The sequence below is a fragment of the Callithrix jacchus genome, chromosome 5, assembly GCF_049354715.1.
Source record: "Callithrix jacchus isolate 240 chromosome 5, calJac240_pri, whole genome shotgun sequence".
NCBI lineage: Eukaryota > Metazoa > Chordata > Mammalia > Primates > Cebidae > Callithrix > Callithrix jacchus.
In genome coordinates, this window is record NC_133506.1 from 31291832 (window position 1) to 31315125 (window position 23294).

At 50.8% G+C, this 23294-nt stretch overlaps 1 protein-coding gene and 1 long non-coding RNA gene across 8 annotated transcripts in view; one reads left to right on the top strand and one right to left on the bottom strand.

The window, feature by feature from the left end:
* Positions 1-261: 261 nt before the first annotated feature.
* LOC144582466 (uncharacterized) lies at positions 262-4559 on the bottom strand. The gene is made up of 2 exons (XR_013535149.1): positions 3225-4559; positions 262-3092 (listed from the first exon to the last, which is right to left on the bottom strand). It is a non-coding gene; the product is annotated as an uncharacterized LOC144582466 (long non-coding RNA).
* Positions 4560-17219: 12660 nt separating this feature from the next.
* The window catches only part of SYNDIG1 (synapse differentiation inducing 1), a 193798-nt gene continuing 187723 nt past the window's right edge, over positions 17220-23294 (top strand). For 4 of the 7 annotated variants that reach the window (XM_054255293.2, XM_054255291.2, XM_054255295.2 and 1 more), the window contains exon 1: positions 17220-17327. The gene's annotated coding sequence lies outside the window, so the exon portion shown is untranslated. Of the gene's footprint in view, positions 17501-23294 lie in introns of all 7 variants that reach the window. The other 3 variants (XM_078371521.1, XM_054255292.2, XM_078371522.1) reach the window with 1 other exon arrangement.

Consider the following 23294-nt stretch of genomic DNA (forward strand, 5'->3'; position numbering starts at 1 on the left):
GGAAGAGGGGCTTCGTCGAGCGCGCTTCCAAGTCCCTGCTATTTTCGCTGGATCCCAACGTTGCTTAACACAGGAACAGGAAGTCCCGTTGGTTTCTGCTCTCTGTATGAATCAGAAGCAAGGCTTAGACGCAAGTTTGAATCCATGTGAACAGAAGTATATTCAGAAAGAGTCAACGAAAATCCATATAGGCAAGAGGAAAGGAAAACTCCAGCCCTGTGCAGTCACCTCCACAGTCGATGCAGAAGCAGAGGCTGAAAGTTTTCTGGTTTCTCTGAATTAGCTACTAATTTTTATTTTAACATAAAATTATTACATGATTAATAACCCAATCTATTAAGCACAGTTTAATAAATCAACCTAATATGTTTGCAAGGAGTGAAACGTATTAAAAATACAAATGCATTCGTGAATCAAATGATTTATTCTAAAAAATGCAACATAACGATGCTGCACCCAATTAGAAATTAAAATCAGGAATCTAATTACAGACAGTCATGAAAATATATTGATTTTCTTAAACATGTAGAAGATGGTTGGCTAGGAAAGCACATAGCAAGTTGTTTAGATGAATGCTTTGCCAAGATACAAGGAGAAGTGCGCTTGAGGAGGGACCATCACCACCAGCCACCTGTGCTCCATCCAGAAAGACCTGCCTGCAACAGCCTGGCTCAGGAGCCCATCAGAACACCTGCCTGCAACAGCCTGGCTCAGGAGCCCATCAGAACACTTCCGGTAGGTGCTCTCCCCACTCCAAGCCACAAAGACAACTCACCGCTTCATTGAACCAAATGCCAGATCAAGCCATCTTGATTTAGATCTTTAATTCCCCTATTCATGAGGTAATAAAATAGAATTTTCTTCCTGGGAAGATGTTTTATATCATGAAAATATTTAAAGCAATCACAAAGCTAAGTGAAAATATAATATAACACAATGTCTGCAAGTATGCACCATTTTAACTTTTTTTAGACCAAATTCTTCATAACAAGGTTCTTGTGGGGAGACCAGCAAGAGGCATCACCACGGGACGCTACCCCAGCTGGCAGAGCTGGAGGCCACCAGTTTGCCCCATGGGGTAGGGGCTATGCCTGGCCCTGACCTTGGGTTCCAGACACCATTTCCCTTCCTTGACCCCCAGACCCTCACATTCCTTCAGAGAAGCTTCTGTCTTTGCTTTGGATATTCTTGGCTTCGTCTCTTCCCCACCCCTAGACCTCAAGCCCTCGCCGGGCAGAGCTGTGTCTGAATCATCTTTCTACGCTTGGTGGCACCTAAGACGACATCCTGAAGTTTCCGAGTGTTTGCTGAGTGAACTGTGTCTCCCGACTGCCTGCTTATCCGAGGGCGAGCTGTTTCCCGCAAACTCGCTCTCCCTTTTCCAGGACTGCTCAGGACTGTCTGCTCATGAACAGCCCAGGCTCAGCCAGCCCTGGAAAAGTATGGTCTGCCTGCAGGCGAAGAAAGGAGAATATAGTAGAAAAATAGCAGTTGTCCTCGGCCCACTGAAATTCAGAAGATTCCCTGGAGATTTATTTTCTAAATGGCTTCTAATTTCCCTAAGTGTTTTGTCCTTTTTCCTCTGATGTGTGTGTAGCCAATAAGCAGGCACTGGTGCCATCAACTCCCCACTTTCCCTCCCTGGAAAAATCCTCTCATTATAAAGCATAGCTTGCTGCATGCGCCAAAGGGAAGAGTAAATTATTCTACTTTTGTTTTTACCATTGACTCCAGGGATTAATGTCTTCTGGTCCCCTGGGGAGCCAAAGCCATCCGCATTGACCTTTTTGCAGAGGCAGTGCAGGATGCTTGTGCTCACCGCTCTGTGAACCCCACAGCCCACGAATTCGGGTGCCTGCCTCCCTTCTCTTCAGAAAGAGTCTGTGTGCCTCCCAGCGTCCACTGTCCTCTCTGCAGAATGTCAAGGACACGATCTCCTACTGTTTGAGACCCCCTGCCTGTTCCCAGCTTCCAGGCAACAGGAGAAGGGCCTCTTAAATCCCTGATTGGGATAGAATTCTCCCAACATTCCCAATTGGCTTTAGGACTATATCGTCCACAGAAAAAGCGTAGATGGCAGAGAGTGTTTAATGCCTCGTGACACGTAATGTACACTGAATGCAAACGTTGCCTCCATACCAGGACATTACATGTATGATGTCATGGAACCCCCCCAACTGATCCATGATGAAGAGATGCCATTGATGACCTCATTTCACAGTTTCAGACTTGTCATCTGCCCAGAGTTTGTCTCTCTCTCTCACACACACACACACACACACACACACACACAGTCACACACACACACACTCGTGTTAATAAGTGTTGAAGCAGTCTTTTGGCCGCAAGCTCTCTGACCCTCCGCAGGATGTCCTGCTGTCTCCCTAGAGCATATTCCCCTATATGTCTTAGCTGTCGTCTCAGGAAGTTAGAACTGGCAGAGGCACTAGCTGAAGTGAGAAACCCAAGCACAGCGGGGAGCGAGCAACCCCGGCTACGGGAGGAGGGTATCCAGGTAGCCTCCGAGACCTTGAGCAAGTCCCAAGATCCACGTGCCTTCGACAGGTTCTTCCAGAATCAGGGTCCCGATGATGACAGGAGAGGGAGCCAGGAGGAGCCAGGGAGGGAGCGGGAAACCGGGGTGGGGAGGGTGAGGGTCAAGCCAGGCTCAATCTCAGGAACAGTCTTGCAGAGAGATCTTCAGCCTGGCATTGAAGAGGCCTCTGGAGGGCAAGCAAGGCCTCTGAATTTGATTTGCCTTGAAGCAGAGAAGCTGGACTTTCCCGCTCCTGCCTGTCAGTCATGAGTTACTGACCACCAGGAAGGACACACACCCACAGGCCCTTGCAGCTCTCTGAGCAGCGAGGCTGAGCAGCTCCTGTGGCCCAAGTCCCCTGCAGAAAGTGCACGGGCTGCAGTTAGAAGGAAAACATGCAGAAACTGCAGAGTGAACACACGGATCAGACGCAGGCATCGTGGGGCATCTGGGGAGAGGCCATCACGACCCAGGACACTCAGCCCCAGTACCAGCACAATGCCCCACATGGGGCCAGAGCTGAGCCTCGGCGACTAGAGTCCGATGACCTGGGGAGCTGGGAGATGAAATTGATTAAGGAGACTAGAAAGTAGGTTTTGAAGGAACGTTGACCCAATTAGAGTATTTCACCTCCAGAGAACACTAAATAGTAAGTCAGTAACTACAGAAGTAAATAAAGATTTCTTACCGAAGAATGACGGCTGACTCGAAGACTGCAGAAGTGGAACTGACACACCGCACATGCAGAAGGGCTCCTGCCTCACAAAGCAGGAAGGGCCTTGTGACGAGGAAGGGCAGTCCCAGAAGACGCTAAGGAAGGGTCCGTGGTCCACATGCCCAGTGTCCATCTTACAGGATTACACAAGGTCCCTCCTGAAATAATACACTCTGAACAGATAAAGAGTGACAGCCAGGGACATTTCCTGAATGACTCTTCTGTGGGAGGGTATGGAAGCAGAAGTTCATGAAACACATGAAAATGAGATTGAGAAGACTAGATGAGCATATCTTCAACACTGCCCTTCACCCTATGTTGGGGGAGTTGAGACAGGTCAACCCTTAGAAGCCTGAACCTAGCATCAGAATGCTGCGGGAGGGCCCTTTTCAGCCCGGAGGCTCTGTTCTGACTCATAGGAACTTCGTACAGAATCTATTCCTCATGTGCAATGGCAGTGATACTATGCCTGCCTCACTGGGCTGCGGTCAATGGGTGCAGACACACTCAGAGCTCTTGCCACAGAGCTGGAACAAAATAATGAAATATCAACTAGAATGGCTCTCTACATGTGGAACATATGCCCAAGCCTGGTGGAAAGGTGGCATTCACTGCTGCTTCCAGGGATTCAAAACACTCCTCTGCTCAAGCAGAATTTGAGTCAACACAGAACCATCAAGGGACACCCAAAGTGTCCCGAATATCCAGCTCACGTTATTTCTGTTTCCTCCAGCAATTGACACAGCACCTTCTAGCAGACACGTGCTCTGCAGAAACGCAAGCTCATTCCTTCTCCCTATGCCCTTGAGTGTTAGGTAAAATCTGGACATTAGAATCCCCATTTTGCAAATACAAAATAAACGAGAAACAGATCAAGCTGCAAACTCGCTGAATCTGGAGCAAAAGCAGGTTCTGTCTCCTATTTCCTTCCTCGCAGGCTCGAGTTCCTGCTCCACTAGCCCGGATGCCAAGGTGCTTTATCAGTCTCCCTGCTGTGATATTTCTTTCGTTCCTTTTTGTAAAAATGAATGCATGTTTCTTTGACAGAAGAGGTGTGGAAATTTCAGAAGGGACGGGATGGGGTTCCTGCCCACAAAATCTGATATTGGATCCCCGATTTACACACCCCGGGCACTGCCCCAGGAGCAGAGAAAGAAAGGTACAAAAAGCAGGCTGTGTACATCACCATCCATCCTATCGGCTCACTGGGTCCAAGCCTGGGAGTCGCCTACCAGGAAACAGTCATCTGTTCACTCTTACGCAGAGCCCACAGATGGAGCCCTCCAAGGTCAGTGGATGAGGCACAAGCTGTGGACAGGAGGAAAACTGGAAGTCAGGGGGCCTGGATGCAGAGAACATTTCTTCCCGTTACCAAATTGGGTGCCTGGCTCTGGGTTCCGAAGGTCCTGGTGAGCCTGGAGTACTGCCCCTCCTCCTGCCCCTCCTCTTGCTTATACTGAACCGGGTCCTGCTCTCAACTGAAGGGGGCTGTTCAGAGCAGGACTGTGAGGCTCATGGTCCAGACTGTCGCTGGGAGAAGCTGAGATCTGACACAGGAAAATGACGTCCAGTCCAGAGGCCAAGGAGAGGGGAAGCAAAGAGCTAGAGGGCAGCTGGGGAAGTCAACGCTGGAGGAGTTAGGGGCAACATGGGGTTTCAGACTGTGGTTCAGAGTGAGCCCCGCTCTGTGAGAGTCAGCTAGTGCCTCTCTGCAGCACCGGCACCACCTCCGCAAAAGGGGTCATCGTATCTGTGGAAGAGGCGTCTCCTTAGAAGTACAAGAGAATTTACGCAAGGGAGTCTCCACTCAGTGCTGAGCCCCCATCACGGGTGTCTCCGTGGTGACGTCAGGTGGGTCCCAAACACTCCCCTACCCATTCCACAGTAGGGCGAAGGCCTCTTCCTCACCATCAACAGGAAATGGGCACACACTGAAAACCGTGTCTGGGCCACATTTCTTACCAATGTTGATTTTTTACTCTTTGCAATGACTCCGAATATGGGGCCTGAGAGGGAAGGGCCCCCACCCAGGGTTGCTCCAGCATAGACGCATCCAAAGGGAGCCGCAGCCTGGCCACACCCTCACTCCTGGCCACCACACTGCCACCTTTCCATCCAGGTCCTGTCCTGATCTAGGAGGAACGGGAAGGCTGCCAAGGGGTCTCCAGCAGAGCCATTTACAATTAGAGTAGAAATTAGATCCTTCTTATTTCACTACTCTGCTTTTGTTAAACAGGCTACTTCTGTGGCAGTAACGGCCCATGGGTATAAAGTTCCCAATGGGCTAGAATAAAGGGAAGACGTGGTATCCTTTCTTCTTCAGCAAAAAAGGATTGCGGGTATTGCTCCTTTAAATTTGTAGCCCACTCCCTTGGGAGGCTCAGGCTGCCCTGTCCCCCTGGGGCGCTCAGGCTGCCCTGTGCCCTTGGAGCACTCAGGCTGCCGGGCATGTCCAGACCTTTCCCTTTTCATGATCACTTTGACTCTGCAGGAGGGAAGCAGGTCCAGCTGATCTGGAGAAGCTGAAAAGAGAGAGAACTGAGGCAGAAGTAATCAGCGGAAATTCGAGAGGGGACAGATCAGAGCCCACTGTCTAAGCACAAAGGGCTGCTGGCCTAGTAAAGTGAGGCTGAGCGGGAGGTCGGCGAGCTGGGGAGCCTGCCCCTGCAGACTGGCCCTGCAGCTTTGCGGGTGCAGCCCTGACCTCGGCCTCCACCCGGGGGGAGGGGGTGTATTCTGTGCTGCGAGGCCACTGCAGGTGCAGACTTAAAGCTCTGCCCCTGCAACCCTCTCCACCAAGGTGCCTCCTGAGGGGCAGGTGGGGCAGAGGGAGGCCTCAAGGTGCCACCCCGTGAAGTCGTGGGCACTGTACTTACTTGTCTGGGCTCTGCCTCTGCCTTGATAACTAGGGACAGTTTGGTGCTTTGCAGTAAAAAGGCATGTTGCTACTGAAAATTCTATTTTCAGGCTGGGCACGGTGGCTTACAGCTATAATTCCAGCATTTTGAGAGGCTGAGCTAAGAGGATTGCTTGAGGCCAGGATTTTGAGACCAGCCTGGGGAGCATAGCAAGACTTTTTACAAAAAATAAATAAATTTTTCAGTGCAGCAATTGGGGTTTTGTTTTTCTGGGTTTTTTGGGGTTTTCTTGAGATGGGATCTTGCTAGGTTGTCCAGGCTGGCCTTGAACTCCTGGGCTCAAATGGTCCTCTTGCTTCAGCTTCCTGCGTAGCTGGGACTGCAGGTGGCACCGTGGCATGTGGCACGTGGCTAGCAGCTGTTATTTGTTTACACATGTTATGAACAGAGTGTCTGTGTCTCACCCCAAAATTTATATGCTGTACCCCTAAACCCCGATGTGATGGTATTAGGAGTCTGGGCCTGTGGGAGGCCCTTAGGGCTAGAGGAAGTCACAGGCTGGGCTCCATGATGAGATTAGTGTCTTGTAAGATGAGGAAAAGGATGACCTCTTCTTGCTCCAAGTGAGGACGCAGTGAGACAGCAGCAGCCCTCAGCCTGGAGGACGGTCCTCGCCAAGAGCCCAGCCTGTCAGCAAGCTGAGCATGGACTTCGCAGCGTCTAAAATTACGATAAATGAATATGTACTATTTCTTAAGAATGTATTATTTTTCTACTTGTTTGCTTTCGGGGAGCCTAAACCAAATTTCCTGACAAAACAAAGCACGTTATTAAAGATGATCCAAGTTTTATATTAGCAAATATATTTGTATAAAAAGGAAAAAAGCCACAAAATATCTACGAATTGTAGGAAATAAGCATCATTGCAGTGCAAATGCCCCGAAACATGCACATGGTGGCTGACAAGCTCTTCAAAGCTCTTTTTTTTGTTTTGTTTTGAGACAGAGTTTTGCTCTGTCACCCGGGCTGGATTGCAATGGCACAATCTTGACTCACTGCAACCTCCATCTCCTGGATTTAAGCAGTTCTCTGCCTCAGCCTCCCCAGTAGTTGGGATTACAGGCAAGTGCCACCATGCCCAGCTAATATTTTGTATTTTTAGTAGAGACAGGGTTTCACCATCTTGGCCAGGCTGGTCTTGAACTCCTGACTTTGTGATCCACCCGCCTCGGCCTCCCAAAGTGCTGGGATTACAGGCATGAGCCACCTCTGACCCAGAACAGCTGTGCTCAGGGTGATGCTGCTGGGAGTCTGGAGACAGATGAGGACACGCCACCCACACCTGCCTTCAAACTTGCACGTGCACCTGCACTCTGGGACACACACTTGTGCACACACATGAAGTCCTTATGCTGGAAAAGCCTCCAGTCCAGTAAGTGAAGCGCAAAAGGTGAATGAATAACGCTCCAGGCAGGAGACGGTGCAGCCCACAGAGAGGGGCAGGCCCATGCCATGTTCCCAGGAAGTGGGATGTAGTCAATGGACCTTCCTTCTGGGGCGGACTGGCTGTGCAGCCAGGAGAGGGGGCTAGGAAATGGGAATTCGAGAGGCCACTCTAACAGGCAGTCATGGCACATGCCTTCAGTTTTTTTTTCCTAAGGAAACGCATTGCAGAGTGAGAAACACCAGTAGACTATTTCAAAGCGATGTGAAGAATCGTCGAGGCTTAGCACCTTTCTCTGCAGTCTGGGGAAGATCACTCACAGCTTACCTATACCAATCCGATTCTGTCACTCTACTCACACGTTGCTCGCAGCCCACGATGAGGCCCAATCTCCTCCTGGTGTGAGGCCTTTAGTGATGAGACCACTACCCACCTTTCCGGCCTCACCTTACGCATCCTATACTCTGCTTCTTCAAACTCAAAAACCAGAAAGAGCAGCACAGCCCCTAGGAGCACTGCCTTCCCCGACCCGCAGGATCACGAGCACCCACACACAGGCAGCCTCTGCTCCTCACCCAGGTCTCAGCTCTCTTGATTACTTCCTGTCTTCATGGGGCCCCTCCCTCTCTGCTCCACCAGGACCCCGTCCTCTCCCCTTGGAGCAGTCATTACTCTGCATGGTCACAGCTGTTCACTTGTCCATTCCGGCAGGGCCATACCTGCCAGGCTTACCTGCCCCTGTGCCCCCCACAGCAGTTCTGTACCTGCCCAGTAGCAGACACCGCCAGACACTTGCTGAGCTGATTGACAAACACACAGGCAAGGAACGAATGCATCTGGGGGCTGGGCCTCCCAAAGCAGTGCGACTCTACCACTGTGGATACAGCTTCTTCGTTCTTGGTTAAATCACTGTTTTGCTATTTTTTTGCCATGGCGGAGGGTGAGACAAGCTTTAAGCATATTTGACAAGGTCTATCTTAGCTGGTGAGTCCTCCTTCAATCAATTCTGTATTTCCAGGTGGTTGTTGAACAGAAGAAACTCTTCCAGAGCTAATGTGTCCGGTACCCCAAACTCCAAACTGGATAGATTCTGTGAGGCCGTGCTTGGTGGTGCTGTGGGAGGAGACCCTTGTGGGACCTGGGTGCCTGATAGCAAGCAAACTGCATTGAAGGAATGCCCCTAAGACCAGCTGCCTGCCGCTGTGCAGGAGCAAAGCAAGGGTTCTCTGTGGGCCTGTGCTCATCTGCATGACAATCACCCAGGTGACACAAGCCAGGGTGCAGCAGAGGCTCTTTGGCTGAGGCACTTGCCTGAGGACATTCCTTTGTGTAAAAGGCGTTCTTTTCTTGAAATATGAATGATAACCCGGGAATCACAAACACCAAATTGCCTGCCTTTCTGTTTCCTTCCTTCAGTTCCACATGCTGCAGAATTACAGAAGTGCTTATTTTTGCAAAAGAACTTTTTTCTCTCACAGAAAAAAAAGCAAATGCAGCAAGAAATGTGTTTTCTTGAGCCAAAAAGCGGGTTCCTAGGCCTTTAGAAAGTGCCAGCAACCATGCTAATAATTAATGACATGTTTAAATGCTTGGTTCTGCACCAGCGACGTTTTCCAGAATTCCAGCCTCTTGGTTTTTCATGAGGTTAGAGCTACACTTGTGTACATATAGTTGACATCTGTGCCCATTTTTGGAAGCTCAAGTTTTTGAGTGCATGCTACAAATTCTGGCCTCACAGGTCATCCTGTAGCAAAGTCTTGTAAAGCTAAGATTTTTCTTCTCTTGTTTTTAATCTCGAATGGTCCTGAGAACAAGCATGTTTCCCAGCTTTCAGCTGAAAGAATTTCAGCAATTTTCGTAAAGATACTGAAGATTATGATACCACATTCAGTCATGATAATAGGTATGTATTATGGGATAAGTAACTGGATCATAATTAATTAGATAAAATTCAAAGAGAGGCCATCTGCGCAGGTAGGGCAGGAGTGAGGCAATGTCTGGGGGCATGAAGACGGCCACCTTGGTGACACAAGGAGGCGTCAGGCTTTGCTGTGGACAGTCTGGGTCATTACCCATGGTAGCCAGAAATGCCCGGAGAACAGAAGCCCAAGCCTGTGTTCAGGTCAAGTGACAATCTAGGAACAAGGAGTGGAAGGTACAGGTCAGGAGAGAGCAGAACAGCTGCAGACTCAGCCACACAGGACACAGAAGGAAGAGCCGCCACGTTCTTATGGGAGTGCTGAGGGCGTGGGCCTTGAACTTTGCTCTGTCTTAGCTGATTTCTGGCTGACTGGTGTGTGAATGGGCTGCTCGCTGGTGATGGTTTGGGATCTCTCCCAACTGGGCAGCATAAACAAAACCCACCTGTGCAACTATCTCCTATAAGCAGCCTTGTGGCCCAGGCTCAACACAGGCTCCTATTTGGAAAAAAGATCAAATGGACACCGGAAGTCTTGGAGTGAAATCTAGATCTGTAATGTAGGCCTGGGCGATGCAGGAACTCCATATCTCAAATAACAGAGCAAGATTTCCCAGGATCGTATTTCGACATCTCTCTTGTGCTAGAAGGAACCCACCTGACACACTCAGGTACCCCCCAGCAATGCAGGCGATGCCTCCTGTGCCCCTGGAGGAGAGAGGCTGATGGAGGTGCATCCTCTCTTCACCCACATCCTCTCTTCACCCGCTGGCTGGATGATTCTGAGAAACACTCTCCTCCTTCCAAGGGGTTGGAGAGTGGCTGCTGCCTGCAATGGTGGCCAGCTCAGGGATTCCTCTGCGATCTGGCTTCCCTCCCGCCCTGTAGGCCACCCTACTGTCCCCTCACTCCTTTTTCCTGGGATTATTTTCCAAATAAACTTCTGACTGAGCTCTCCAGCCCTGGTTTTGGGAAGGGAAACACAGGCCATGTGTCACATTCTCTCTGGGTATTTCAGCACCTCTGATTTCCTGAGGTGTGACAAAGCTTCTCCAATTTATCCAGTGAAGGTTTGTGACACTGTGAACTTGGCTGGGGGAAACTGATTCAGCAAAGGATGGGCCTAAGAGCAGCGGATAATAGGTATGTAAAAGCTGCTATTTTGGCCTCCACGGGGTACTGAGCAAAGAAGACGGATCTTAGAAGGGTCTGCTCTGAAGCTCAGCTGTGCACCATGCCCACGGCGACCACAGCTCATGGCTGTCGATGCCCCGGACTTGCCTTCCACCCTCAATGCCAGTATGCCCACTTTCTAGATGAAGAAACCAACATTTCAAGAAGTTGAGGAGGCGCAGGTAAAAGTTGGATGTGCGGGAGTTAAACTCGCCCGGCCTGCCTCAGGCTGGCACCCTCTCCACCACAGCATGCTGCATTCTCCACCCTCCAAGACAGGCCTGGGCGGCTCCTCAGGAGCTACACTTTCACACTCTCAGAGAGAAACTCAAGCCATCCAAGGACTGAGCACAATACTCAAGACATTTTTGGTGTGAGCCATTAAGCATCAAAGTCCACAGGAGCTGGGAGCAGCCAGACGGGATCAGCCCCTGGCATCTGGGGCGTGTGAGCCGGACAGGACAGTGTCTGCTGCACTCAGCCTCCGCCCCCATGAAACAAGAAGGCCCCTGCCGAGGGAGGGACACCAGTCACTGTCTTAGGTTCTGGGGGCCTTCACACCAGCATTGGCTTTGTGCCAAGGATCTAGACTTTGCCATTTCTCTCAACTTCTCGGAAAAAGCACCAGCAGCTCTTGTCTCGCCAACCATCTTTAAGAACAATGACCAGCCAGCTCCACTCAGGAGGGCACTGCCAGCACTCTGAGCCCACCATTGCCTCCTACAATGCCAGGCAGCAGACAAAACAAGCTCATTTCTGAGGTGAGGAAACCCAGGCTCTGTTAATCAGGATAGAGAGTGAGAGAGAGCAGCAGACACTTGCCTCTAACCCGGGCTTGGCTGGCTCGCGGGTGTGAGCTTCCACCCTCGCAGGGAAGCATTCGGCTGACTCCTGGCAGACACCCGCTACTAATGTTGGCTACTGGGGACCGCATGCCTCTTCTCATGAGCAATGACAGGAGAGCCACTCAGTTCTCAAAATTCAGCTTCTGCATCTTCCTGGGATCATTCCAACTGGCCCCATGGAGCTCAAGATTCAATGTGTTTATATTTATAAAGAACTTATCTCATTTCTAGACATGGCTAATTGGAAAAAAAAAAAAAAGGCCACAGATTCCTCCTGTCCCTCACTGCAAGCCCATTTCCAATGAGACTTTATGGCTAAGGAGTTGGGGATATCTCCCCAGCTCCTGAATCTGGCCTGGGCCACTTGACCTGCTTTGGTCAAGCACATTGAGGCTTGCCTTCTCTTATTGCTGTCATGAACCCTGAAGCCACCAATGGGTGAAGAACTCTGAGCCAGCCTACAGGAGGAGGAGGGACATGGCCCATAGCCAGCCAGCTGCCAGAAACGTAAGGTCTTTGGCTGCCAGCTGACCGCAGATGCCTGAGTGAGGCCAGACAGCACTGTGTGAGGCAGAGGCAATCCATCCCAGATGGCTCAGCCCAAATCATCAACCCACAGCATTGTGAGTAAATAAATGATTACTATTTTAAGCCACTGAGTTTCAGGGTAGTTTCTTCCATAGCAATAGATAACCGATATACCAGCGCTGTTGCTTAAAACATATTACCTTTCTCTCTTCCTCGTTTCTTTCCAAAGAGCTATAATGACTGCATGAGCAAGACTGCTGATGTTGGAACTCCACAGCCCTGGATGTGGACTCGACCGTCTGCTCAGCCCCTCTGGAACCGTCTCCTCACCTGTGGAATCAGAGGGCTGGACTAGATGACCGCTGCAGGCCCAGCCGGCTCCAGCCTTCTGACCTTCTCTTGCATCTTCTTCTTGCTGTAAAGTTTCATGCCCACATTGTCTCAAACCTTTCTCTAGGTTTTGCCTCATTTTCCATTCACTTTTGATAGCAACTCATACGTTCTTTCTGGCCCCTCCTAACACGTCTACATTGAGCATCTGGAGTGTAGACTAAGTTAACAAGATGCAGCTTTGGCAGGACACTGCACTCTCCAGTTCTCACGTGTCATGCACTTCAGTTTATTTAAGAACAGATTTTTTGGGAAAAAGAAAACCCAGGTTAATTGCATTGCTTTAAAATTGCGTATATGATGTGTTACCTTTGGTATTGCAAGCAATGTTTGAGGCTGAGCATTTTACACGGGCAAGCTGGAGAGGCTTTCCAGAATGGCACTGTTGACCCCCAGACACAGTGCATAGCAGAGCTGTCTGTAACCCCACAGTCAAAAGCTTTTGAGTTCAAGACATATTGAGGAATACTTCCCATTTGAAACACTATTGAATCTGCTTCCCCTCATCAAATCACCTACTTCTAGGCATGTAAATTTGGCGGGGCCCGGGTTGGTAACTCACATTTGTAATCCCGGCACTTTGCGAGGCTGAAGCAAGAGGATCACTTGAGCAGTTTGAGACCAGCCTGGGTAACGTGGCAACCCATGTTTCCACACACACACACACACACACACACACAAACACAAAATACAAGGATTAGCTGGGCATGGTGGTGTGTCTGTAGTCCCAGCTACTCAGGAGGCTGACGTGAAAGGATCACTTGAGTCCAGGAAGTTGAGGCTGCAGTGAGCCATGATTGTGCCAGTGCACTGCGGTCTGGACCACAGCATGACACTCTTATCTACATAACAAACCTGCACATCCCGCACAGGTACCACGGAGCTTAAGACAAAAGTTTAAAGTTAAAAAATGTTGGCCGGAAGGTGTGGCAGCTTGCTCGGTGCCTGAGTGGCAGTTCTTCCCACACAGGAGTTGGCTCACCAACCTCTCTTAGCTCTGAAAGTTCTGTAATCTCCTGTGAGAGATAAACATGGTCAAGGTTACCCAATTTCCAAGAGGCTTGGCAATTTCTACTGTGTCCCATTGCCTAACACGTGACAGCTCCTCACTGACTTTCGTGAAAGTCTTTATTTCAGTGCTTTATCACAGCATATGAGATAATATTTCAAGCCACACAAACGGGATCACGTGTAAGAGAAACGCCCATTGTGTGCTGGGCAACTGAGGTTGCCTTTCTGAGCTGCTGCATCTGCCCGTGGAACTCTCGCTAGAGTTCCCCAGTGGCTACCCTGACAATGCACCCACGGTGAAGTTCCTCACACCCCGCTACCACCCCAATGTGGACACCCAGGGTAACATATGCCTCGGCATCCTGAAAGACAAGTGCTCTGCCCTGTATGACGTCAGGACCATTCTGCTCTCCATCCAGAGCCTGCTAGGAGAGCCCAACATCGATAGTCCCTTGAACACGCATGCTGCTGAGCTATGGAAAAACCCCACAGCTTTTAAGAAGTACCTGCAAGAGGCTGGGCACGGTGGCTCAAGCCTGTAATCCCAGCACTTTGGGAGGCCGAGGCGGGTAGATCACGAGGTCAAGAGATCGAGACCATCCTGGTCAACATGGTGAAACCCCATCTCTACTAAAAATACAAAAAATTAGCTGGGCATGGTGGCGCATGCCTGTAATCCCAGCTACTCAGGAGGCTGAGGCAGGATAATTGCCTGAACCCGGGAGGCGGAGGTTGTGGTGAGCCGAGATCACGCCATTGCACTCCAGCCTGGGTAACAAGAGCAAAACTCCGTCTCAAAAAAAGTACCTGCAAGAAACCTCCTCAAAGCAGGTCTCCAGCCAGGAGACCTGACCCAGGCTGCTCAGCCTGTCCTTGTGTCATCTTTTTCATTTTTCCTTAGGTGGTCTGTCCTTTTTGTGATTTCTGTATAGGACTCTGTATCTTGAGCTGTGGTATTATTTTTGTTTTGTTTTGTCTTTTTTTTTTTTTTTTTTGAGACGGAGTTTCGCTCTTGTTACCCAGGCTGGAGTGCAATGACATGATCTCGGTTCACCGCAACCTCCGCCTCCTGGGTTCAGGCAATTCTCCTGCCTTAGCCTCCTGAGTAGCTGGGATTACAGGCACGCGCCACCGTGCCCAGCTAATTTTTTGTATTTTTGGTAGAGACGGGGTTTCACCATGTTGACCAGGATGGTCTCGATCTCTTGACCTTGTGATCCACCCGCCTCAGCCTCCCAAAGTGCTGGGATTGCAGGTTTGAGCCACCGCGCCCGGCCTTGTTTTGTCTTTTAAATTAAGCCTCGGTTGAGCCCTTGTGATGTATATTAAATAAATGCATTTTATTTATTTAATCAATAAAGAGGGGTTACATACACGTCCTGGCTCTGTGAGTTTCTTTTGCAAAGAAGTATAAGGCCCATTTGAATAGCAGAAACACTAAGATGTGTGTGTGTGTGTGTGTGTGTGTGTGTGTGTTGGGGGTGTGTCAAGGAAAAACAACAGACACTTGGGGATCTTGCAGCTAAGTGAGCAGCTTGGGGCAAATCAATATGCTGCTTTAAAATCCGCTGCACTGATTTCACGTTCCTTTTTCTCTCAAACTACCCTCTGTCTTCAACAGACATGTATTTTTCACACCACAGTCTGAAGTGGTTTGTTTTCAGTGACTGTCAACTGGTAGGTATTTGCTCAGCACTTGGGGTGTACCCAGGCAGAGAGCCCTGCGCGTGTGAGGGAGGCCACCCTGCAACCTGGAAAGAGGAGTTACATGTCCACTCCAAAACAGAGGAACCATGTAAACACAGGAAAAAGAGTATCCGTGCTCAACACATCAGCTGGGAGAGGCTTGGTGTGAAGTTCTGAAGCATCTACCTGAAAACTGTCAAAGAATCAAGGGCATAGAAGGAGTCCACAAGCACTCAATGCAGGGCACAACTGCAAAGGCATTTCCTTCCTTTAATTTCAGCCGCTCTCGTTTTTGGAGGGAGCACAGCCAGCGGTGACCTGGGGCCACAGGCTAGGCTGCACTCTGCAAGGTGCCTGTTTGCTAATTAGGAAGAGTCCACTTTCAAATTCAAACAGCACCCGGGAGACCAAGGCCAGTCTTGGCTGCTGCCCAGGCAGGTGTTCTCTTGTCAAAACAAAAACTGCCTCAAAAGTCAATCCCGAGTTTGGGCAAGGAAAGGAGCAGTGACTTAGAGGCAGGGAACCCAAGCTTCAGGCTACTCCTGAACCTTGGGTGGCTGTGGAATTTAGATTACCCTTTTTAAACTTCAATTTCTTCTTTTGATAATTGGGATCAGTGACTCCCCTCCTCAAATGGGTCTAACAGTGTCTGCTCAACCTAATGGCTTAGATGGAAAACTGCTTTATTCAGGGAAGGACTCTGAAATGGTAAGCTGCTTTACTAAGCTGTGACATTTTCTTCCAAGTTGAGAAGTTCTGCTACATGGGAGAAATAAACAGTGCCCGTCTCTGAGTGTTCAGACCACAGGCTTGCAGCTCTGGGGATCTGAAGGAAGAAACATCAGGCATGCCTAGAGGGGCTGCAGACATGAAGACAGGGATGGAATTCAGGTGGATGCAAACCTCAGATGGTACTGGTTCCACTGAGCTGCCCCTCCTTCAAATGCCTCCTTCTGGCACTGCGAATTTCAGTTTCTCTTCAGGCTGCAGAGGCTCCCCAGAAGCCACGTCTCCTGAAAGGGAAATAGGAAGGACCTCTTGTTCCTGGCACCACCTCTAACTCCTGCCCCGTGGAGAACCCACCAGGACACCTGAGCAAGATGTAGGCCTCCGTAGGTCAAATGGTGGGTTACCAGCCAGGAGGGAGGGCTCTAGGAGGGTAGGGAGTCATGGAACCCTGAAGCTTAACCTGCTCTGACCACCGGGGCTAAAGCCTGGGGTGGCAGGACTGGGTCCTCGGCCTAGTGTTGAAATGGGGGCACGCGGTGTTTTTCTATATAACTTTTGACCCCCTTTCTGATACATCTTTTTCTTCATGGTTGATACTGTATGAAATCTAGAATGAAAACACCACCTCCTCCCCTCCTAGATCGCGGACTGTCTTAACCACCGCCCTAGTTTCCTTCAGGTCCAACTGCTGCAGTCCCGCCATGTGCCAACAACAGGCTGGCTCAGGGCTGAGGGGGTCTCTGGAGTCTGAACCCCGCGCTCGCTTGCTCCTCCCTGGCTTAGCCGGTCAGGACTTGAACATTCGCCGGACATAAACATTGGGTCATTTTGAACCTCAAAGCCGAACCGGAGCCTGGGGAGGCCTTTAGGACCGAGGGGAGCCATCGTTTCCTCCTGTCCTCCGAGGCCCCCGCAGCTATCCCCTGCCCGCGCCTCTGTGGCCCTCACTTTGTCAGACACCGGCCCCGGGCCACCCTCCAGACGCAATCCCCTGCTAGAGCCTCCCTGGTCTGGGGCAAAGTTGGTGGCCGCCTTCGCGCGGGCCGCGCCCTCCTCTTCGCTGCCATCCTCCCCCGGGGCCCGCGCCCGCTGCCTCCAGCACGCGCCTCCGCAGGCCGGCAAGTGAAGTGGAGCGGCTCTCCCGGGGGCGCCCCTTGCCCAGACGGCCGGCCCGGCGTGCGCGACGGGAGTCTCCCCGCACTCCCTCCTCTCCCCGGGGCCGAGAGGACTGGGCTCCGCCCCGGCGCCGCAGCTCCAGGCTCTCTGCCGCTGGGCTGCCGCCGGTGCCCCGCGCCCGGCGCGCGGGGCAGCCGGGGGCGCTGGCGGCGAGCGCAGGGCGGGGGGAGAGGAGCGGCGCGGAGGGGAGGGCAGAGGAGGAGAGAGCCTGGGAGCGGGGGAGCAGAGGCGGGCGCCGCACCGCCCCGCACGCTCGCTCGCTCCGGAGACTCGCGGGCGGCCGCTTGGGCGCACTAGCCGGGTCACCTTGTCCCGGAGGTAAGTCCCGGCTTGCCCGCCGCGGGAGCGGGCTGAGAGACCCGCAAGGGCGGGGGCGCAGCGGGGTTCCGCGAGCTGACGGCGGGAGCGGGAGGCGGCCCAGGCGCGGGCGGGTGTCCTGGTCCTAGCTCCGCCTCGGAGCGCGCAGACCCGGCGGCGGTGTGGCGCCCGCGGTAAGTCCGGGTGGTCGCCGCGACGAGCCGTGGGAGACACCGGTCGCTGGGCGGGAGGGGGAGCTGAGCAGCGGAGAGGATGCCGAGGAAGTGGTCGGCGCCGGCCCGGGCTGCACCTTGGCGCCTTGCCTCCCCGGGAGACGCGAAGGGGCTGCTGTGCGAAGTCGATGGGAGCTGGCGAGACCGAGAACTGGGAGCGTAGCGGAGCCAGGCTGCCCAGCAGGGCCGTGGGGCAGCACGGAGGGCCAGGGCTCTACGGGTTCGGGCTGCCCCCCGGAGTGATCCGAAGGATACCAGCCAGGGCTGGTGAGCCGGGCGTCCGCAGAGCTGGGGACCTAGGTCTGTTTGGGACTAGGAAGGGAAACAGACTAATCCTCCGAACGGAGCGCCAGATACGGTGCTAGCGCGCTTGGGATGGGGAATCCCGTCGGGCGACCTGGGCGGAAGCAGGGACCCCTGGAGCCCCTTGCCTCCAGCCAGGACAAGACTTGCCTTCGAAAGCTGCCTGGCCCCTGGAAGCCGCAACAGCCTGCTGCCCTAGAAGCCACAGCCCTGGCGCCGAGAAGGGAGAGCTCATACGCTTTTCTGATTCCAATTTTAATCTCGCCTTTTCCTAGTCGCGATTTCTGCCTCTTCCTGTGCGTTCTCTGAGCAGTGGGGAGGAAGGAATGGCTCAATGGAGGAGTTGAGCACTTTCCAGGGGGAAGGGACTTTGGTCGCTGTGCGCTTTCTGCAAGACACTAGTAGAGTGGCTCCGGCAGCCGAGCTTTGGGGAGGTGGCCAGAGGGGCCGCTTGGCATCTCTGAAAGACAAGAGTAAGGAGTCTTCCGGTAGTCCTGTTTTCCTCTGAGGGTTTCCTTGCACGCAGAGGCTTGGGCGCTTGGCACCCAGACTTCAGGTGCGCGCAGTCCTCCTGCGACGTCAGATTCGCTGGCGCCGCGGTGCTTCTGGCTCGGACTAATGCCTGCGCCTTCCCCGGCCGCGTCCTGGTGTTTAGCGCAGCAGATACCGGCCGGAGGCTTGGCTGGTTGGGGATACGGTGGAGGAGGGGGACTGGGCATTACTCAGTGGCTCCGTTTTCTGGTTAGAATCAGTTGGTGGGGGTGTGCGCGCGCGTCTGTGTATTTGTCGGTCCCCTCCTACAGCCCAGCGTGTTTGGTCTGAATCCAAAGAAGGACGTGGTGTGTGTGCTGAGTTGACCTGCAGCCTGTGGGGTGGGCAACCTCCTAACAGCCCCCGGAGCCAGCCGACTTCTCCGTGTCAGGCTGCGACCTCAGGGGCAGCCGCGCCGGGGTTCGGATGCGTAGCGAAATCCTGGCAGCAGCCCGAAGTGAAAAGGAGCAGCCAGGAGGTGGGCGGCAGGCAGTCTGATGTCCATTCTGGCGCGGACAGGAAGAAACTGAAGTCGAATTTTAAGATGAATTGCGTGCTCTATGTTTGGCGGTGGTGTGGCCCGTCCTTTTGGAGATTCACACCACAGGTGTGGGGCCTGTAGGCCCTCAGGAAGCGCCCTCTCCTTCTTCCTCCGTCCCCTCTCCACCACCCGCCCCTTGGCAAGGAGCAAGCCTGACTCTGTAGCTGATCGGTGCCCTCTCTCACCCTGCCCCGTTTCCTGCAAGAAAACGGAATTTTCATAATCAAGAGGCCCTGTTAAAAAAAAAAAAAGAAAGAAAAGAAATGGATAAACCTATTTTTAAACTTATTATGCAAAATTTCAGTAGTACCCAGTGGCAGACAGAAAATAGTGCACCGAAGCTGTGTGTACCCCCCACCCAGTCACCATCTGCAGTTACCTTTTGGAGGCCTCAGAGTTTTGGAGGCCTGGTTTTATTAAGTATTTTAAAACTCATTCCAAAATGCTAAATATTGGATGGTATGTTAATTAGCTCCGTTCACATTGTGAACGCACACATTTTGTGTTCATATCACGGCATCACTTTGTACCCCATAAAGATATACAACTATCATTTGCTAATATCTGATAAAATAAACTAATTCATTAAAAATACTAAATTACATTGATATAAACTTCAAAGAATAAAGCATTCCAGGCTCACTTCACCTCCAAACACATCCCTCTGTATCTCCAGCTGATGACGTTTCATTTTATACTCACCTATCAGAAATGTCTGTTTTTAATAACCCATTAGAGTATAGGTGATATTAAAATAAAATGAAGGCCCCCCATTCCCACTTTAGGATAGAAAAGGAAAACCTGCTGACTTTCCTTGAGACGTACAGGGGCGAGATACTGAAGAAGGAAAGACAAGTCCAGATCCTGGGAAGAGACATGTTAGCAGTAGGACCAGACTTCTCTGAATTCATGCAGGGCAGAAACTCAATTCCGGTTGAGCCATGATAGACAAGATTTTTTTTTTTTAGTAAAAAAACTTTAAAACTCAATTCGTAAATTATAAGCAAGCAATTTCTTCCACATTTAGCATTGAGAGAAATTAAAGGTGCCCTGCCAGACTTCACTCATCTTTCTCATTAATATTAAATCATATTTTCTAGGGAGTTGCTATTATCAGAGAATAGAAAGTGACTTTCTTATGCAAGTTTTCTATCTGAGGCACCAGTCTGTGCTATTCTGAGGTTCATGGAGATTACTGAACATTTCATCGTTTATTAGAAAATGTGTGGTCATCCTCCAGAGCTCTGCCCTCTGAAGAGCTCTCTGCTTGCTGAGATGTGCCGTAGACGTCCAGTGTGACTTCTACTGGCTCGAGAGGCACAGCACTCAAGGAGGTGGTGGAGGTGGCAGGAGGGAACACCCTCCCTCCACCAGCCCCTCCCATCCTGCACACCTCTGTGCTTTCCTTTATATAAAAGCAGTTCCTAAAAATTGTCAGTGACATTCTCAGAGGAGTCAGTCAGACCTTTGAATACCTTTATAAAGTGCACTATTTAAAGGCATCCTTAGTTAACCTTTTGTGAGGTGAATAACCGTCTTGTAGGTGAGCAGTTTTATGTCCTCTCACCCACCCCCAAATAAAACCTTGACTTTCCATGACCCTGGCTTGGCCCTGTATGCCTCACCTTGGCCTTTCAGACCCCCATGCACAGTGGAAAAGGCAGGTTCCACCTCAGAGTGAATGTACTGCTGTGGCGGTACATAGTTTGAACAGATGTCATGTTATCAGCAAAATTATTTGAATGTGTGGGTAAAGGTGGCAAGGACTGAAGTATGGGGTGTTTATTTGACAGCCCTAGCAAAACGGTGGGGATAAATGACTAGCAAAATGGCCTGTTTTATCGGTGGAAAGCTGCGTAAGGTCATTTTGGGGCAGTGCATTGACAGAAGTTTTTGGAGCCGTAGCACTTGAGCCGGCATCACTATGCTAGAGACGTTGTGTCACAATCTCTAAAAAGCAGAACTATGCACACATTAGTGATAGGCTGACCATGTCTCTAACCATGTCACCAGAATTAAAATCACAAAGTTGGCAGCTGGAGGTTTGAATAAATGTGTTTTTTCAGCATTCTCTGTCAAGATGCCCATTTTGAATGATTCCTCAGAGTTCCTAAACTTGTGTTGGAAGAGGAGCTGCAGTAACCAGGGTAGCAGCTCCAGTTCAGTGCCCTTGGTTGCTTTGCTTACGTCCAGGCAGCATATTGGATTGTGCAGCGAGTGGAGGAGGGGCGCATCGGGGAGACAGGCTTGCAGAGTGTCCCCGGCTCCCTCCTTCCCCTTGGGCCTTTCCCGAGTGCCAGGAGCAGACATAAGCTCCGGATTCTGGAAGGTTCCATTTGTTTTCTCAGAATGCCATGTGAATATCAACTTTACCCAGAGAAACACTGAGACGATGAAGAGTCCTCAATCCAGCGTCTTTTTCATTTAGCAAACTGAGACCACCATAAACCCTTAGTTTTCAAGATCCTGGAAGGAATATGGTTGAAAAGAAACAATCTCAGCAAAGTGATGTGGTTTGTCTAAGATGATTCAACTAGCAAGCAGCAGAGCCCAGAGTCTGGAGCCAACCACCTGTGCTCGGCAAGGGTGAGGATCCGGACGGTGTGTTTGCACTGGCTTGCAGTGGGCAGGCACATGCCCGGGAATGTGCTTAGGGTGATTACGTAGCCCTGTTGGCTCAGAATTTATAGCAATGTCTAGGGAAGGCACGTGAGAAATAGCTTAGGATGTTTATCTTTCACAACTAAATTGACATTCATACTACATTATAAAACTTATATGATGCATTCTCTCAGATGGAAACATTTTTAATACAGATTACCAACAAACCACCACCCTCTGTCTATAATACGTGATGATTCAAGATGGAAGCATGGTTCATATGACAAGATCTAAATCATCCTAAACTATTGTATGATAAATTACCAGAAACAATTCATTTAAATCCTGGGTGGCATTTGGAGATGGAGTCTGCAGGAGAGAGTTTAAAAACTGGGTCTTTCAAAATGCGCTCACTTAGGTTAAATTTCTATTTTGAACAACTTTTATGTCTCCGAGTAGTTCCGTTGCAATCTGTCACTTGACCTCACTGGGCAGGCACTTTTAGATGCTGCCTCCATCTCTTTCTTTCTCACCTTTTCTCTCTTCCAGAAAACTTGAGTGCCCAAAACAAAACTAAGAAGCAAACACATTTCATATCGTTTGAACCATGAAAGTTTTATTCCGTTGCCTCAACTTTAAACTACAGATCTTTCTGAAAGGGATGCAGTAATTTTACCTCAAGTACATTTGGAACCACCCCTCCACGCCCCTGCTTGTGGTTCTGAGGACAAATAAATGAAATGTCCCAGAAACTGATTCTTCTGTCGTGCATGTGACAGGCAGCTTTTTACTGCTTCCTGTGATCTTGGTCCTCACATGTTGGTGGTGCAGACCCTCAGCCGGCGTGGGTCTGAGACACAAGTGTTTATTTCCGAAGATCCTTATGGGAAAGTCCTGTGACAGTTTCCCAGCGAAAACCCAGCAGCCATGCTGGGGGTAGGCGGAGGCATCGGCTTTAGGGTGGGTCCCGGGGAAGCCCACCTCATATTACAAAAGATTAGTACCAGTACCACCGTGAATCATTGCAGTTTCTAAAAGTGCATTTAATAAAGCCTGTGTGTTTCTGACATCTCAGCCTCAGCCCATCACGCGTGTCACTCCTTTATAAGAGACCTTGTTATGGCTTCAGTGTCCCGTGGGGTAACGGCAGTTGACAGAGTTGAGATGTGCTGGGTAGTACGTGTGGTTTCCGAGGTGCTGTCTGAGCACAGGGGCTGGCCTAGGTGGATAGTTGACTGACTCATGGGTTGACTGCAGGAGATCGGCCGCAGATCCCCCATGGAAACCCTATTTTCATGAGGACCTTGGAGAGGACCTGGTACCGGGCAGTCCCACCGCTCCTAGCCCGGACTTGGAATGCTTCAGACACCTCATGCTTGCTTTTTCTCTTTTCTCTCCCAGTCCCTTACCATTTCCATAGTGCCTTTGCGACAAGTGGCCACAATGAAGAACTAGGAGCTGATTAATGTACATAGTATCTTTTTTTTTGAGATGGAGTGTCACTCTGTCGCGCAGGCTGCAGTGCAGTGGCATAATCTCAGCTCATTGCAACCTCTGCCCCCTGGGTTCAACTGATTCTCCCACCTCAACCTCCCTAGTAGCTGGAACTACAGGTGCGCACCAGCACACCCGGCTAATTTTTGTATTTCTAGTAGAGATGGGGTTTCACCATGTTGGCCAGGCTGGTGTCAGGCTCCTGACCTCAAGTGATCCGCCCACCTCGGCCTCCCAAAGAGCTGGGACTACAGGTATGAGCCATTGCACCCGGCCTAATATGCA